This window comes from Mustela lutreola, chromosome 6 (assembly GCF_030435805.1).
Source record: "Mustela lutreola isolate mMusLut2 chromosome 6, mMusLut2.pri, whole genome shotgun sequence".
Taxonomy (NCBI): Eukaryota; Metazoa; Chordata; class Mammalia; order Carnivora; family Mustelidae; genus Mustela; species Mustela lutreola.
The window spans coordinates 122,063,593-122,080,362 of record NC_081295.1 but is presented as its reverse complement, the minus strand read 5'-3'; the positions used below and the strand labels follow the sequence as shown (position 1 = coordinate 122,080,362).

The following is a 16,770-nucleotide window of genomic DNA, read 5'->3' as shown; positions in this document are numbered from 1 at the left end:
CAAAGATAAATTTTAAATGGATAAAAGACCTCAACGTGAAGCAGGAATCTATCAAAACTGTAGAGGAGATCATAAGCAATAACCTCTTTGACACCGGCCACAACAACCTCTTTCAAGACATGTCTCCAAAGGCATGGAAACAGAAGTGAAAATGAACTTTTGGGTCTCCCTCAAGATTAAAAGCTTCTGCAGAGCAAAGGAAACAGTCAACAAAACAAAGAGGCAGCTCACGGAGTGGGAGAAGATATTCGCAAATGACACTCCAGACCAAGGGCTGATATCCAGGGTCCATAAAGAACCCCTCAAGCTCAACCCCTAGAAAAGAGATAGTCATGTCAAAAATTGTGCAGAAGACATGAACAGACACTTCTCCAAAGAAGACATACATGGCTAACAGACACATGAAAAAAAAAAAATTCATCACTAGCCATCAGGGAGATTCAAATCAAAACCACATTCAGATACCATATTACACCAGTTAAAATGGCCAAAATTAACAAGATAGGAAACAACAAGTGTTGGAGAGGGTGTGGAGAAAGGGGAACCCTCTTACACTGTTGGTGGGAATGCAAGTTGGTGCATCCAGGTTGGTAAACAGTGTGGAGATTCTTTAAAAAATTAAAAATAGAGCTGCCCTATGACCATGCAATTGCACTACTGGGTATTTACCCCAAAGATACAGATGTAATGAAAGAAGGGCCATATGTACCTCAATGTTCATAGCAGCCATGGCCACAGTCACCAAACTGTGGAAAGAGAAAAGATGCCCTTCAGTAGATGAATGGTTTAAGAAGATATAGCCCATATATACAATGGAGTATTATGCCTCCATCAGAAAGGACGAATACCCATCCTTTGTATCAACATGGATGGGACTGGAGGAGATTATGCTGAGTGAAATAAGTCAAGCAGGAAAGTCACTTATCATATGGTTCCACTCACTTGTGGAGCATAAGGAATAATATGGAGAACATTAGGAGAAGGAAAGAAAAAGTGAGTTGGGATAAATCAGAGGGGGAGATGAAGCATGAGGGACTGTGGACTCTGAGAATTAAACTGAGGGTATTGGAGGGGAGGGGGTTGGGGAGGTGGATGGGTGTTAAGGAGGGCACATATTGCATGGAGCACTGGGTGTGGTGCATAAACAATGAATCTTCCCGGGAGCCTGGAAAAAAAAAAAATAAAAGGCATTTTCTCCAAATTTACAATTTGCAAACCTTACTATCACATGCCTGGAGGTCTTTCTACTCTCATTGATCTGGAGGGTATCCTCTCTGCCTCTAGGACATGAACACTTGTTCCATTCCCCAAGTAGGGAGATTCTCTGCTAGGATTTGCTCAACCTTGTCTTCTAGTCCTCTGTCCACCTGCTCAGGGATCCCACCAATTCTGACATTGGAATATTTCATGGCATTATTTATTCCCCTAATTCTGTTTTCATGGCTTCTAAGGTGTTTGTTCCAGGCCTCCTGATCCCTCTTTCCTAACACTTTGTCTTCTAGGTCACTAATTTGATCTTCTGCCTCATGTACCCTAGCTGTTAGAGTATTTAAATTAGGTTGGATCCCGTTGATAGCATTTTTATGTTCTGTCAGATTAGCTCTCACTTCTGCCCTCAGAGATTCTATGTTGCCACTAATGGTTTTCTCCACCCTAGCCATTGTCTGACTAACTGTTGCCCTGAATTCTATTTCTACCATCTTGCTTATGTCCATATCCAATAGTTCTGTGGCAGAGGTCACAGTCTCTGAATTTTTCCTCTGTTGGGGCTTCCTCGTCCGAGTCATTTTGGTGAGAGATTGTTGAGGGGATGCATAGCTGTAGATATCAACCATGAACCAGGCAAGGTACACCCTGGCAAGTTTCAGAATAATCAGAAATCACCACCAAAAAGAAAGAAAAATAAAAAGAACAACAACAACAAAAAAGAGCAAAGAGAAAAAAAGAAACCCAGACAAATGAGCCCCAAGAATAAGATTTATAACATACAAAAACAAAAATGAACAAAAGACTGATAATAGAAAAAGAAAAAGAATAGGAAAGAAAAACCCTGCAAACTGAACTCCAAGAATAAGATTTATGAAGTACAAAAACAACACACTGAAACATCAACAAAAGTAGAAAACGAGAAGTTGGTTACAAGCTATTGAAGTGGGGGAGGAAGGGTATTTCAGTTCTTCCTGGGTATATCTTGTTAGTTTTGATAGAGATCTCACCATTCCAGAGATATAAGGAAATTGAAACTGGTGTATAGATAGATAGACAGATAGCATTGAATAGGGAAAAAGGATTACCTTGAAGCTTATATATATAGAAAAAAGGAAACAAAAGTATATGTATAAAAAAAGTTTAGTTAAAAAGTTACTATGGAATATGGTGTATTAGACATCTAGTTGAAATGGTAAGTAGGTAAAAAAAAATAAAACATCAAGAATGATGATAAGGAATTAAAGAAGAAAAGTTGTATCTATGAAATACACAGGCTGTGTGGCAATACTTGGAGTTTACTATATTTTTGCCCATGATGTTGGGCTTTTACAGTTTCATGGGGACCCTGTGGTTGCTGCTGTTCTCTTGTTCTTTCATCTTGTCATCTGGAGGAGGGGTCTGCTGCATTGTTTTTCAGTCAATCAAACTTGGGCTGAGTTGCCCTGCCATTTATCCAGTGGCTGGGGTCTGTGGAAACTGGTTTTTCAGGCTTTGTTCTCTGGGGGTTTTTGTTCTTTGGTGGCTTTTTGCACCTATTCAGAGGTGTCTGCACCAGTGGTTGCCTGAGGCCCCTGGTTGTCTTTGTACCCCTGTGCCACCAAAACTGTGAGTGATACTGGTCTGAGAAAGCCTGGGCCTGGCAGCTGTGGTTCCTGGGACTGCTGATTGGAACTCACCCTGGATGTGCTCAGCCCCAGTGGCAGTGGAGGCAGCAGAGGTGGCTGTGGTAGCCACAGACCCAGGTACTGCCAACTCAAGCCCATGCTGTGGCCTTCCTGGATCGTAGGCTTAGCTTTGCACCTATGGCTATCTTGTATGAGCAATTGTCCCTTAAGCCCCTTTGTTCTGTTTGAGTGCTGTTATCAGTCCCTTCCCTTCTCACTGCCACTGCTCTCTAAGCTATTTCTGGTCCCCAACCACAGAACACTTTCGCATTGGGGTATTATTTTCCAATGGCTCATTTCTGGTGACTCCGTCCCCCTACTGCTTATCCTCTGATACCAGTCCTTGTGTTCCCAACAGCTCTGTGCCTCTCCACTGATAATCCTCTGTCCCCATAGAGATCCAGAAGTGTATAATCTTACATCTCAGGCTGATGTCATGGGTGCTCAGAGTATTCTGGTAGTACCTAGCTCACTTCAGGAGGCCTGTTGAATTAGGTCTCCTACTCCTCCTCCATCTTGCCCCTCCTCCCAGTTTTAGTTTTGATTGGCTTCAAGCTGAGAGAATGTGAAAAGATTGGAAACCTTAGTTTGGAGAACCATAGCCAGATATTTCAGGAAACATTCAGTATCTAGTCTAGTTCATAATAAATGGTATTAAAATCCAATATGTTCAAAAATGTTTTATTAAATCATACTTTTCTCTATGATCACCCTCATTTTATGAAAGATAGCCAAATCAAGATTAATTATTTTTTAAAGCAAGTCCAGTTTTAACAAACTTGGTCTATTTATTTATATAATAAGCTCAACAAGAATAGTGATTGACCACATAGATCTTTTTAAAATTTCCATTGTTGGAGCTTTTTATAAGGAATCTCTAGAATGAACAATTTTTGAAAGTTTTTTTTTAAAGACATTATTTATTTATTTTTCAGAGAGAGAGAAAGAGAGAGAAATAGAGCACAGCACAGGGAGCAGCAGGAAGAGAAGGCAAAGGGAGAATTGAAGCAGGCTCTGAGTAGGAGCCCGATATAGGACTCGATCCCAGAACCCTGGGATCATGACCTGAGCCAAATACAGCCACTTAACTGACCGAGAAACCCAGGCATCCCTAGATTGAACAATTTTAATAGCCTCTTGAGGCCAGAAACCATGCTACATACTTGTCCTCTGGCATGCCTGCAATATCTGTAGATTTGGGAAATTCCACTTCTCGAGGCCTCCCAAATATTCTGAGGTTCCTGCATCTGCCAGGAAGGAACATTCTTTACTCACCTAGTGAGGCTGCTGGGAGCTCTGTGAGTGGGGTGCCAGACTGCATTTCCAAGGGGATTTGTTGACTCCATAAAGTCAACCTTAGTTCTTAAAGCTGTCTGGTCATATATGAATCTATGCATGTCTCTCTCAAATAGGACATTCTAGTCAAAGCCTTGGCAAAATGTTTCCAATGGTGACCTGGTACAAGGAGAACAGATTATTATGGAACTTATGGCAAAAAATTATAATTTGCATTGGAAGAAAGTATACTCAATAGAGTTTCTGAATTTCAGAAGGTTCAGGTAGGGAGAAAAACAAAAGTGCTTCACCAAGTTGTTCCTAAAAGAACAAAAGAACATTTCATCATATTTCTGTATATCATGGATCCCCTATGAGGAAGTTTCCTTAATCTGGAAGAGCTAACATTAGAGAACCAGCAATGTTTCAAATAAGACTCATAAAAAAATATGTCAATTTTTCTCAATTTATTTAGTCCCATATTACTAATTATTAATCTCTTTGAATGTGGCTTCTTTCCCCATTAGCTCTGGAAATTTTCATTTGTTTTAGTTTTATGATCTTAAAGATATCAGATACCTGTATTTGCCAAAAGACCATTTCATGGGTCTTCTTGAAGACAAAACACATTTTGTAAGAGCATCAGGATAATAACTGTAACTGACAAAAGACTCAAAAATGGACATGGTTAAAGATCTGATGAGAGTTGGTGATAACAGGAGAGTTCAGTATAATGTAGTTGATAAGGAAACCCAGTTCTTTCTGCTACAGAACATTTTCATAATCAGAACATCCAGTGATTACTTTATACCAGGATATAAGAAAACTTTCAGAATTTCATACAGTTTCTAAAATAGTCATAGCATTTACCCCTACAATATAACCTAAGGCTTATCATCAGTTGCTTGACAGTGCTTCCCATGTAATTTAAGATATCAAATAAGTCTAATTAGTAAAATAAAAGACTTCATTTACAATTTCTGTGGAAAGTTTGTTAAAACTCTCAGAAAGCTTTAAAGCACATGTCTAAATAGGATTATGCATCATTATAAAACTTAAACCTGAATTATTTATCTCCCCAAGGTGATAATGAGTGATTCCAAAGACAATTAGGTAGGGTTACATAGTTGTTCGAAAAATTTAGCTCTTTTAATATTGAGAAGTTTTAACTCTCTTAGGTAACCCAAGACCCCATAAAGACAAAACAAAATTTGATTTTCTGGGCAAGTAAAATAAAACAACTTTGTTTACAATCTCTTATCAAGTGCAACAATCCAAGAATATGGTGTCTTTTTCTCACAGAGTAAAGCAGAATTTTAATCATGTGCCAGTGTACCTTTAGAATTTATTTATTTCAACATTTGTCCTGTCCACACATAAAATTCTTTCCAACGATTTCCTTTCACAATCCTTCTGTAGCTTTTTTTGTATTGTCTCCTTCAGATTTGGCCTAAGCCTTTCTCTCTAGACTACCAGTCTTATTTTAGGACAAAATTACATCCCCCACCCCAACAAAATGAATTCCCATGCCTTATATCTTTCTCATCAAAAACACATTTTTCCCCCTGCAAAGTTGCTTTCATTATCTCCATCAGTCTCAATTACATTTGGCAGAATTTTAACACTTAGAAACCTTAGTGTCTAATGAAAACTAAGTAGTAACCAGTTGTGAACTCTGTGTTACACTGGAATTCTTTAGATCTGAAATTTATGGATACATTTACTATTTTGTAAAAATGTGTTTTTCTGTGGTACAATCTTTTGATAAAGCATCAAGTATGTTTACTAATAGATCCAAGTATCCTCAGTGTTCGGTCCCCAATGTTGGGCCCCCCAATAATGGGTCTGTGATTAAAGGAGTGAGACTGATACAAAGTGAAGGTCATGCAAAGCTTTATTTCATGCCAAGCATCAAGAATCAAACCAAACATTTGGGTCCACGCCTCTTACAGAGAGGGCCACCCCTCTCTGCTTCACAGACTAGCTTTTAAGGGCAAAAGCCATGTGGTTGGGCCTGGCCACACACAAATGGCCAATGAAATTGTAACACACAGAGAAAGCTGCACAGTCATGTTAGGTCACACATAAGTGACCAGTTGAATTACAATTTATCCTAGTAGATATTTGAGCCAGCCTATCACCTTGGTCAGAATTGGCGATCAAAAGGAGCCCAAAGGGCATGGCCCATACTTCTTGGTAACTAGGGAGACAGTATGCATCCCCCACTGATCAGATGTCTCCACCTAGCCTGACCCACCCTTGTATTTGGGCTTTGCTACCTGGGGCTGGTTTCTGGAACTTGTTTTTAAGTAAGTCCCCTAGGGGAAGGGGAACAGGGACATTTTAGGGGTTAAATAACAAGGTTATTGTTTAACTGATGGAAGCACTCTGGCTAAATAGGTCCTTATACTCAGCTTCTTTGCAATAATGATTAAGTTTAGATATAGGTAAGGTTCAGTGGGGTAAGGTCCAAAGCCCATGACCAAGAAAGAATTCTTGAGACATCTTTGGTACAAAATGGTGGTTTATTAAATAAAGCACAGGGACTCAACCCATGGGCAGTAAGAGTTGCTGCTCCAGGGTTGTGAGGAGTGGCAGGTTCTGTACCATGAGTGTGGGGAAGGAAAAGGGAGATTTCAATAGAACTTTCATATGCTAAAGAACTTTCATAAGCTAAAAGGGAGGTTTCAATAAAACTTTCATAAGCTTGAGGCCTTGCCATTGTCAAGGTCATTTTTCCCTCTAACAAGGTATTAACATTAAGATAGTAGGGAGATTCCTAAAGAAAGTCCCACCCCCAGGAGTGGGGGTGGGAGAAGGTTGCTGGGTGTCAGCTTTTGCTTTGTCCTCAGCCAGCCTTCTGTTCCCTCATAATAGGAAGCCAAAAGCAAGTAAACCTTACTTTAGGAATTAATGATTCAGTATTTTTTCTTATTTGGAAAAGACTTAGATATCCAATGAATTCAATCTGAGTTGTCATCCAAGTAAAACTGTAAAATTTCAGGTTACCAAAGACTGTGAAAGCTATTTTAGCAATTACCCATAAAAACTTTGAGACAGACAAATTTAATCATCATTTGAAACCATTTTTTGTTAAAAATGGAAAGAGATAACATGAGCCTATTTGATCCTCAGCAAACCTTTGTAGAATAAAAGTGTTATATTTAATGTTGGGAACTAATTGAGATAAACATGCTTATCTTAATTAAACCAACAAACTCAAATTAACTTTAATACAGAATATGTTGCACCTATTTCCACTTAAAAGTCAATCAATTTGTTCCCCATTGTCATTTCTTTTCAACCTGGGGTACCTATAGGGAAATCTGAAGTGGGTGGTTTAAGTCCAAGAGGGTGCTGTTTGTTCCCTGATTGTGAGGGCAGGAGAAGCAGGAGCCGATGGGTTGTGGAAGCACCCGGGATGGTATAGGAGCTGGCTGTACAAGGTACACCCATGGTGGTGCAGATACAGGAGGAGGGAGTGGGGGAGGCAGGTGAGGGGAGGGGCTGCCAGCAAGGCTGGAGGTGGGTAAAAGCTCAGACAGAAGGGAACTTCCTTTCTGCCTCTGCTGATGCCATTGTATCCTTGGAAAAGCTTGTAGTGAAGGGGGAAAAGGGGAAAGAAGCAAGTTCTGAAGTTTACCCTTGAGTGCACCCACGCAGTAGAAGATGGAATCCTGGATGCTGTCAATTGTAAGCATTTTCTTCAAGAGACAATCAGTGAATGGAAAAGCTGGGAGTCTTGGTGGAGGGGTTGTAACCATTGAAAGGAGAAAGAGCAAGATCACTGTAGCTCCTGAGGTGTCTTTTTCCAAAAAGATATTTGAAATATCTCACCAAGAAGTATTTGAAGAATAATAATCTACGTGATTGTGTGCACATAGTTGCTAACAGCAAAGAGAGTTGCTAATTGTGTTACTTCAAAGATTAACCAGGGTGAGGAAGTGGAGGAAGGGGATGATTAAAACTCATTTTTCTGGAATATTTCATAAGAGTTCTTGTGTGAAACTTGGGAACCAAAATGGTGTTTTTCCTTCTGTCTCTGCAGTGAGGGTTGACCAGACAATTGAACATTGTAACAATAGAACTTTACTCAAGAGAAAAAAGAAAGAGAGAAAGAAAGACAGAAAGACAGACAAAAAGAGAACTTTACTTAGGCTGCCATTCTCTTATTTGTAATTACTTGTTTTTTTTTTTCCTTCTTGTAAATTGTAGTTATTGTGGTAATAATACCAAAATATTAGTAGAGTTCTTCTAGCCAGAATTGCTAGTGATTTGACCTTGAGCAGATGGATAAGGGTGTGCAGCTGTGCGCTCTGTAGTTTGTCACCATTTTTTTTTAAAGATTTTATTTATTTATTTAACAGAGAGAGATCATAAGTACGCAGAGAGGCAGAAGGGGGTGGGGGGGGAGGGGAAGAAGGCTCCTCTCTGAGCAGAGAGCCCAATGCGGGGCTTGTTCCCAGGACCCTGGGATCATGACCTGAGCCGAAGGCACTGAGCCTTCCAGGCGCCCCGACCATTTTACTTTTAATAGTGTGAGTTTCATCTGGTGCTTTTCTCAGAGAATCAGTTACACAACCATGGAGACTCCTAACTGACTGAAAGCAAAACACGTGGGCATGTTCTCTGTGTTTATAGATCTGATTCTGCTTTTGTTTGTTGTTTATTCATTTGTTTGGTGTTTTAGATTTCACATATGAGTAAAATCACATGGTATTTGTCTTCCCCAGTCTTGCTTCTTTCACTTAGTGTAGTACCTTCTAGGTTTATCCATGTTGTCACAAACAGCAAGATTTCATCATTTTTCTTGGCGGCATAGATAATATTCCATTGGTTATAGACCTCCTCCTCCTTATCCATTCATCTGTCAGTGGACTCCTAAGTTGCTTCCATATCTTGGATATGATAAATAATGCTGCAGTACCAATAGGGATGCACACATCTTTTCCAAATTAGTGTATTCATTTCCTTTGGGTAAATACCTGATGAGAGAAAACAGAACAAAGGCTCGACTTTGCTGCAGCCTGTAGTCTCCAGGCTTATAGATGGTAACACTCCTACAGCTCCCTCAAGGACTTCCTTTCATGCTTTACCGCTATAGCTTTGTTCTTCTTAGTGTTGCTTCCCTGTGACAGTAGTAAATAATCTTATCTTAATAGTAGAAAGTCCCTCAAGGTCCTGGAAGTCTTGCTTCCAAATTTCTTAGATACTTAACACTATTGCCAACCACCACTAAAGAAATATATATATATATATATATATATATATATATATATATATATATATATATATATAATGGTTCCATTTCTCCTCATCCTCACCAATACTTCTTATTTCTTGTATTGGTTTTTGCCATTCTGACAGGTGTGAGATGATCATCTCCTATGGTTTTGATTTGTATTTCCCTGATGATGAGTAATGTTGAGCATCTTTTCATGTAACTACTGGTGATCTGTATGTCTTCTTTGGTAAATATCTGTTTAGGTTCTCTGTGCATTGGTTAATTGGGTTGCCTGGGGGTTTTAGGGGGTTGACTTGTATGGGCTCTTTATACATTATGGATATTAACACCTTATGGGAGAGATCATTTCCAAATATCTTCTCCCAAAGAAGATGGTTTCCTTCGCTATGCAAAAGCATTTTATTTTCATGTATTCCCAATACTTTGTATTTCTTACCCTATCCTTTGTCTGAGGAGATATATCTAGAAAAAAATATTTCTATGGTTGATGTCAGAGAAATTATTCTCTGTTTTCTTTTTCATTTATTTACTGGAGAGAATGAGAGAGCAGAGACAGAGCACAAGTGGAGGAGGAGGCGCTGAGGGAGAGGGAGAAGCACACTCATTTCTAAGCAAAGATCCAAAAGCTGGGCTTGATCCAGGACCATGAGATCATGACCTGAGCCAAAGGCAGACTCTCAACTGAGTGAACCATGCAGGCACCCTTCTGCATTTCCTTCTAGGAGTTTTATTGTTTCAGGTCTCACTGAAATCAGTCTTTAATCCACTCTGACTTTATTCTTGTATACTGTGCCACAAAGTGATCCAGTGTCATTCAATGATATGCAGCTGCCCACTTTTCCAAGCATCTTTTTTGGGAAGAGACTGTCTTTTCCCCATTGTATGTTCTGGCTTTCTTTGTATAGGTTCACATACCAAAGATTTGTGAGTTTATTTCTGTGCTCTCTATTCTCTTCCATTAACCTATGTGTCTATGTTTTTCAAAATATTATACTTTTTAAAAAAATGTTTTATTTCTTTTCGTATTTCAGTATTGTACAATATTATACAGTATTGTACAGTACAATCTTGTACTGTTCTCATTACTACAACCTCGTAGAATGTCTTGAGATCTGAAATTATGATACCTCCAGCTTTGTTCTTTTTAAATAATGCTTTGGCTACCAGGGTCTTTTGTGGTTCCATAAAAAATTTAGTATTGTTTGTTCCAGTTTTGAGAAAAATGCTATGGATATTTTTATAAGGATTGCCTTGAATCTGTAGACTGCTTTGGGCAGTAGGTATGGACATTTTAACAATATTAATGCTTCCAAATCACAAGCATGTATCCCTTTCCATTGGTTTCTGTCATTTTATTTTTCTTTCATCAATATGAGTACAGTTCTTTCACTTCTTTGGTTAAGTCTTTTATGTACAATTGTAAATAGATTTTTTTCTTAATTTCTCTTTCTGCTGCTTGTTAATGGTGTAACAGAAACATTAATGAACTGTAGGTATTAATTTTGGATGCTGCAACTTGACTGAATTCATTTCTTATTTCTAGGAGTTTTTGGTGGAGCTGTTAAAGTTTCCTATGTACACTATCCTTTCATCTACAAAGAGTGACAGTTTAGGTTCTTCATTACCAATATGTATGCCTCTAATTTCTTTTTCTTGTCTGATTGCTATAACCAAGACTTTCAGTGTTCTGTTTAATAAAAGTGGAGAGAGTGATCACCCATGTCTTACTCCTGATCTGAAAGGAAAACCTCTCAATTTTTCTCCATTAAGATATTATTCGTGGGTTTCTCATAGATGACCTTTTTTACACAGAGGAACAATCTAAACCCCTTTTGTTGAGGGTTTTTATCAAAATGGATTTTGAGGGGCAGCTGGATAATCCATTTATCCAAAAATAAATGGATTTTTATCAAAATGGATTCTGAGTTGGTTAAACATCTGCCTTTGGCTCAAGATTGATCCCAGACTCCTGGTATCAAGCCATCGCATAGGACTCCCTGATCAGTGGGGAGTCTGCTTCTCCCTCTCCCACTCTCCCTGCTTGTACTTTCTGTTTCTCTCTCCCTCTCTCTAATAAATAAATAAAATCTTTTTAAAAAGAATCATGGGGATGTCTGAGTGGCTCACTCAGTTAAACAGCTGCCTTCAGCTCAGGTCATGATCTCAGGGTCCTGGAATCGAATCCTACATCAGCTTCTTGCTCAGTGGGGAGCCTGCTTCTATCCCTGCCTCTGCCTGCCACTCTGCCTGCTTGTGCACATTATCTCTCTCTTAAAAATTAATAAATATTTTTTAAAAGAATAAAAGGATGTTGAATTTTGCTAAATGAGTTTTTTCTACATCTATTGACATGATCATACAATGTTTTCCTTCATTTTGTAGATGAAATTTATCACATTGATTGACTTGCAAATATTGAACTATCCTTGCATCCCCATCCCCTAAATTTCACTTCATAATGGTGAATGGTCCTTTTAATGTAATGCTAAATGTAGTTAACTAATATTTTCTTGAAGATTCTGCCTCTATGTCCATTAGGGATATTGGCCTGTGTGTTCTTTTTTTATGTTGTTTTTCCCTATATTCAATATCAGGTTAATTTTGCCCTCATCAAATTTATTGGAGTTTCCTTCCTCTTCTGTTGTTTGGAATAATTTGAAGGAGAATTTTTGATAATTCTGTAAATGTTTGGTAGAACTCATACATGAAGCCTCCTTTCCTGGACCCTAGTTGTTTAGTAGTATTTTTTTTTTAATTACTATTTCCATTTCAATTGTAGTAAGACCGTTCAAATTTTTATTTCTTCCTGATTCTATTTTGGAGGATTGTATCTAGGAATATATCCTTTTCTTCTAGGTTGTCCAACTGTTGGCAGATAGCTTATCATAGTGTTCTTTTATAATCCCTTGCATTCTGGGTTTTCAATTGTTCCTTCTCCTTTCTCATTTCTGACTTTATTTATTTCGGTCCTTTCTCTTGTTGAAGAGTCTGGCTAACAGCTTTTTCAGTATTTGTGTATCTCCTCAGACAACCAGTTCTTGGTTTCATTGAGCCTTCTTCTACTCACCTTGAGCTTCATGTGTACTTCTTTTTTGAGTTCCTTTATGGGAACAGTTGGATTGTTTATTAGAGCTATTTCTTGTTTCTTGAAGTAGACTAGACCCATCAATATTTTCCAACTAGAACAGCTTTCACTGTTTCAAAGACTTTTAGTATTGTGTTTTAATTTTCAGTTGTTTCCGTGTATTTTTTTTCTCTTCTTTGATTTCTTTCTTGACACTCTAGTTATTTTGTATCATGTTGTTTTGTCTCCACATGTTTCTTTGCTTTCCAGTTTTGTTTTTTTTTTCCTTGCGATTAAATTCTAGTTCTGTACCTTTAGAGTCAAAAAGAAAACCTTGTATGATATACGTTCAGTCATTTTATTTTATTTTAGAGACAGAGTGCATAAGCAGGGAGGGTTGTGGGGCAGAGCAGACAGAGAGGGAGACAGAGAATCCTATGCTAACTCCATGCCCAGTGCAGTGCTGAAAGGGGGCTTAATCTAGTGATCCTGAGATAATGTCTTGTGCCGAAATCAAGTCTTGTGCTGAAATCAAGACTGAGGCACTCAAGTGCCCCATTTTCAATCTTTTTAAATTAATTAAGGCTTATTTTGTTCCCTAACAAGTGATATGTTCTAGACAATGTAGCATGTGTACTTGAAAAGAATGTGTATCTTTTTTTTTTTTTTTTTTTTTTTTGTGGGCTGGTCATCTCTATACATCTGTTATGTCGACTTGGTCTAATTTGTCATTCAAATACACCATATCTTTATGGATTTTATGCCTTGATGATCTACCAGTTGCTGTAGAGGGAGTTAAAATCCCCTCCTGTTTCTGTGTCACAGTGCTTTTTCTTCTTATGTCCACTAATATTTGCTTTATGTATTTAGGTGCTTCAGTGTTGGGTGGGCAGATGTTTAGAATTGTTATATACTCTTGTAGGATTGATCCCTTTGTATTAAATAATGTCTTTTGTTGTCTCTTGTTACTGTCTTTGTTTTAAACTCTATTTTGTTTACTCTATTTTGTATACTCCATCTTTGTTTACTCTATTTTGTAAACTCTATTTTGGTTTGTTTTGTTTGATTTAAGTATTCTTACTCCAGGTTGCTTTGTATTTTTTTGTTGTTGTTGTTTTTGTTTTGTGTGTGTGTGTGTGTGTGTGTGTGTGTGTTGTTTTTTTTTCTTCCAATTGCATGGTGTTAGTTTTCCATCCTTAACTTTTAGTCTGTATGTGTCTCTACATCTGAGAGTGATTATTGACAGATACATTGTTATTGACATTGTGTTACCTTTGAAGTCTTTCTTTCTTCAGATTGTCTTTGTATTTCTGTTCAATGCTATTAGGATTTTTCCTCTTTTATAGAACTCCCCTTAATATTTCCTGCAGTGTCACCTTGGTGGTTGCATAGTCTTCTAAGCCTTGCCGGTCTTGGAAACTCTTTATCCCTCCATCCATTCTGAATGTCAGTCTTGCTGGATAAAGCATTCTTGGCTGTATGTTCTTCTCATTTAGTGCCCTGAATATATCTTGCCAGCCCTTTCTGGCTTGCCAGGTCTCTGTGGACAGGTCTGATGTTATTCTGATAGGCTTTCCTCTGTAAGTAAGGAGCCTCTTAATCCTAGCGGCTTTCAAGAGATTGTATCTACAATTATGATTCCTCAATTTGACTATCAGGTGTCTTGATGTTTTTTTGGAATCTATAATCTTGGGTGGAGATCGTTCAGCCTCTAGTACATGAACACTGGTTCCATTCATGAGATTGGGAAAATTTTCATGAAGGACTTGTTCCACTATATCTTCAAGACTTCTTTCTTTCTCCTTACCCTTTAGGGATTCCAATAATTCTGACATTGGAACATTTCATGGCATCATTTATTTCCCTGATTCTGTTTTTGTGGTTTCTAAGGTGTTTGTTCCAGGCTTCTTCCTGGTCCTTTCTCTCTATCTGTTTATCCTCCAGATCACTAATTCTATCTTCTGTCTCAGTTACCCTAGCTTTGAGAGAATTTAGATTAGATTGGAATTCATTGAGAGCATTGTGAACCTCATCCCTGATAGCTTTCAGCTCTGCCCTAACATTGTGAACATCATCCCTGGTTGCTTTCAGTTCATCTCTAATCAACTACATTTGGTCATCCATAGCTTTGTCCAAGCTAGCTATTGCCTGGATAATTGTTAGCCTGAATTCTCTTTCTGACATATTGTCTATGTTGATAGCCATTAGCTCTGTTGCAGAAGGCCCATCCTCTGTATTTTTCTTCCGTTGGGCATTCCTCCTCCTAGTCATTTTGGTGAGAGATGACTGAACATATGTAGGTGGATGTATCGACTGTGGTGCAGTCAAGGTGCACCCTGGAACGCTCTGAGCAATCAGGGATCCCTACCCAAATGAGAGAAAAAAGAAAAGAAAAAGAAAGAGAGAGAGACAGGAATGAAAAGTGAGATAAAAGTGAAGGTTCAGCCCAAATGGGCCCCAAGGTAAGATTTATGAAGTATACAAACAAAAACAGACAAACAAAAAGACTTATAAAAGTATATGACAGAGAAAAAATATATACAGAGAGAGAGGCAAATAAAGGAAGCACCTCATCAAAAATAACCCCAAGTATAAGATTTATATATTATCAGGACAAACACAAAAATACAGAAACACTAAAAAAACAAACAAACAAACAAACAAACAAACAAAAAACACTGGCAGAAAAAAAAGATGAGAGAGTGGTTATAAATTCTCAGTGTGGGCGTGGAAGTTTGTTCTGGTTCTTCCTGGGTGTATATTGATATCTTTGTCAACTTTCCTAAGATAAAGAGGGATTAAAAATTGGTTTACCAGGGAGAAGTCAAGATGGCAGAGAAGTAGCAGGCTGAGACGACATCAGGAAGCAGGAGATCAGCTAGATACCTTATCTATCCATTGTGAACACCTACAAATCCAATGGGAAATCGAAGAGAAGAAGAGCAACAATTATAGAAACAGAAAATCAATCACTTTCTAAAAGGTAGGACCTGTGAAGTAAATCCAAAGTGATGGGAAGATAGACTGCGGAAGGAGGGGCCGGCTCCCAGCAAGTGGCAGAGCTATGGAGCACAAAATCAGGACTTTTAAAAGTCTGCTCCATGGAGGGACATTGCTTCAGAGGCTAAGCCGGGGGGAAGCCCACGCAGGGTCAGCATAACCCCATGTCCCATGGGGTCACAGAAGGACCGAGAGTGTCTGAGTGTCGCAAAGCTTGCAGGTATTAGAGCGGGGAAGCTGCCTACAGCGACGAAGCCAAGGAGTGTACTCTCAGCTCGGGGGTTATCATGAACTGGTTGCAGGCTGGGTGAGCTTGGAGCACAGCCAGAGGCCACAGAGACGGAAATGACCAGGCGCCTTTCTCCAAGTGAGACCAATTGAGTGATTTCTTACAAGCTCAACCAGAGACCAGGGAGATGGCGGCGGTTGAGCGCTTTTCTCTGAGGGCGCACTGAGGAGCAGGACCCAGAGCTCTCAGCACCTCTGGGCCAGAGATCGTGAGGCTGCCATCTTCATTCCCGTCCTCTGGAACTCTCCGGAAAGTGCTTAGGGAACAAAAGCTCCCGAATGCAAATCCGAGTGGATTACTTAGCCCAGCCCCTGGTTAGGGCAGTGCAATTCCACCTGGCACAAAGGCACTTGAGAATCACTACAACAGGCCCCTCCCCCAGGAGATCAACAAGAAACCCAGCTAAGACCCACTTCACTCACCAAGGAGAACAGTGGAATTCCAGAGGAGGAGAAAGCAAATTTTATCTGGACAAAATGACAAAGTGGAAAAACTCACCACAGAAAAAAGAACAAGAGCCAGTACCGAAGGCTGGGGACCTGATCAATACAGACATTGCTAATATAACAGATCTAGAGTTCAGAATGACGATTCTCAAGGTTCTAGCCGGGCTCGAAAAAGGCATAGAAGATATTAGAGAAACCCTCTCCAGAGAGATAAAAGTCCTTTCTGGAGAAATAAAGGAACTAAAATCTAACCACGTTGAAATCAAAATAGCTATTAATGAGGTGCAATCAAAAATGGAGGCTCTTACTGCTAGGATAAATGAGGTGGAAGAAAGAATTAGTGATATAGAAGACCAAATGACAGAGAATAAAGAAGCTGAGCAAAAGAGGGACAAACAAATACTGGACCACGAGGAGAGAATTTGAAAGATAAGTGACACCATAAGATGACACAAAATAATTGGGATTCCAGAAGAAGAAGAAAGAGAGAGAGGAGAGCAGAAGGTATATTGGAGAAAATTATTGGAGAGAATTTCCCTAATATGGCAAAGGGAACAAACATCAAAATCCAGGAGATG

At 39.0% G+C, this 16,770-nt stretch overlaps 1 pseudogene; it reads left to right on the top strand.

Annotated features, from left to right (window-relative positions):
- Nucleotides 1-7,547: 7,547 nt before the first annotated feature.
- Nucleotides 7,548-8,113, top strand: LOC131834685 (large ribosomal subunit protein eL22-like; annotated as a pseudogene).
- The last annotated feature ends 8,657 nt before the right edge of the window (nt 8,114-16,770 follow it).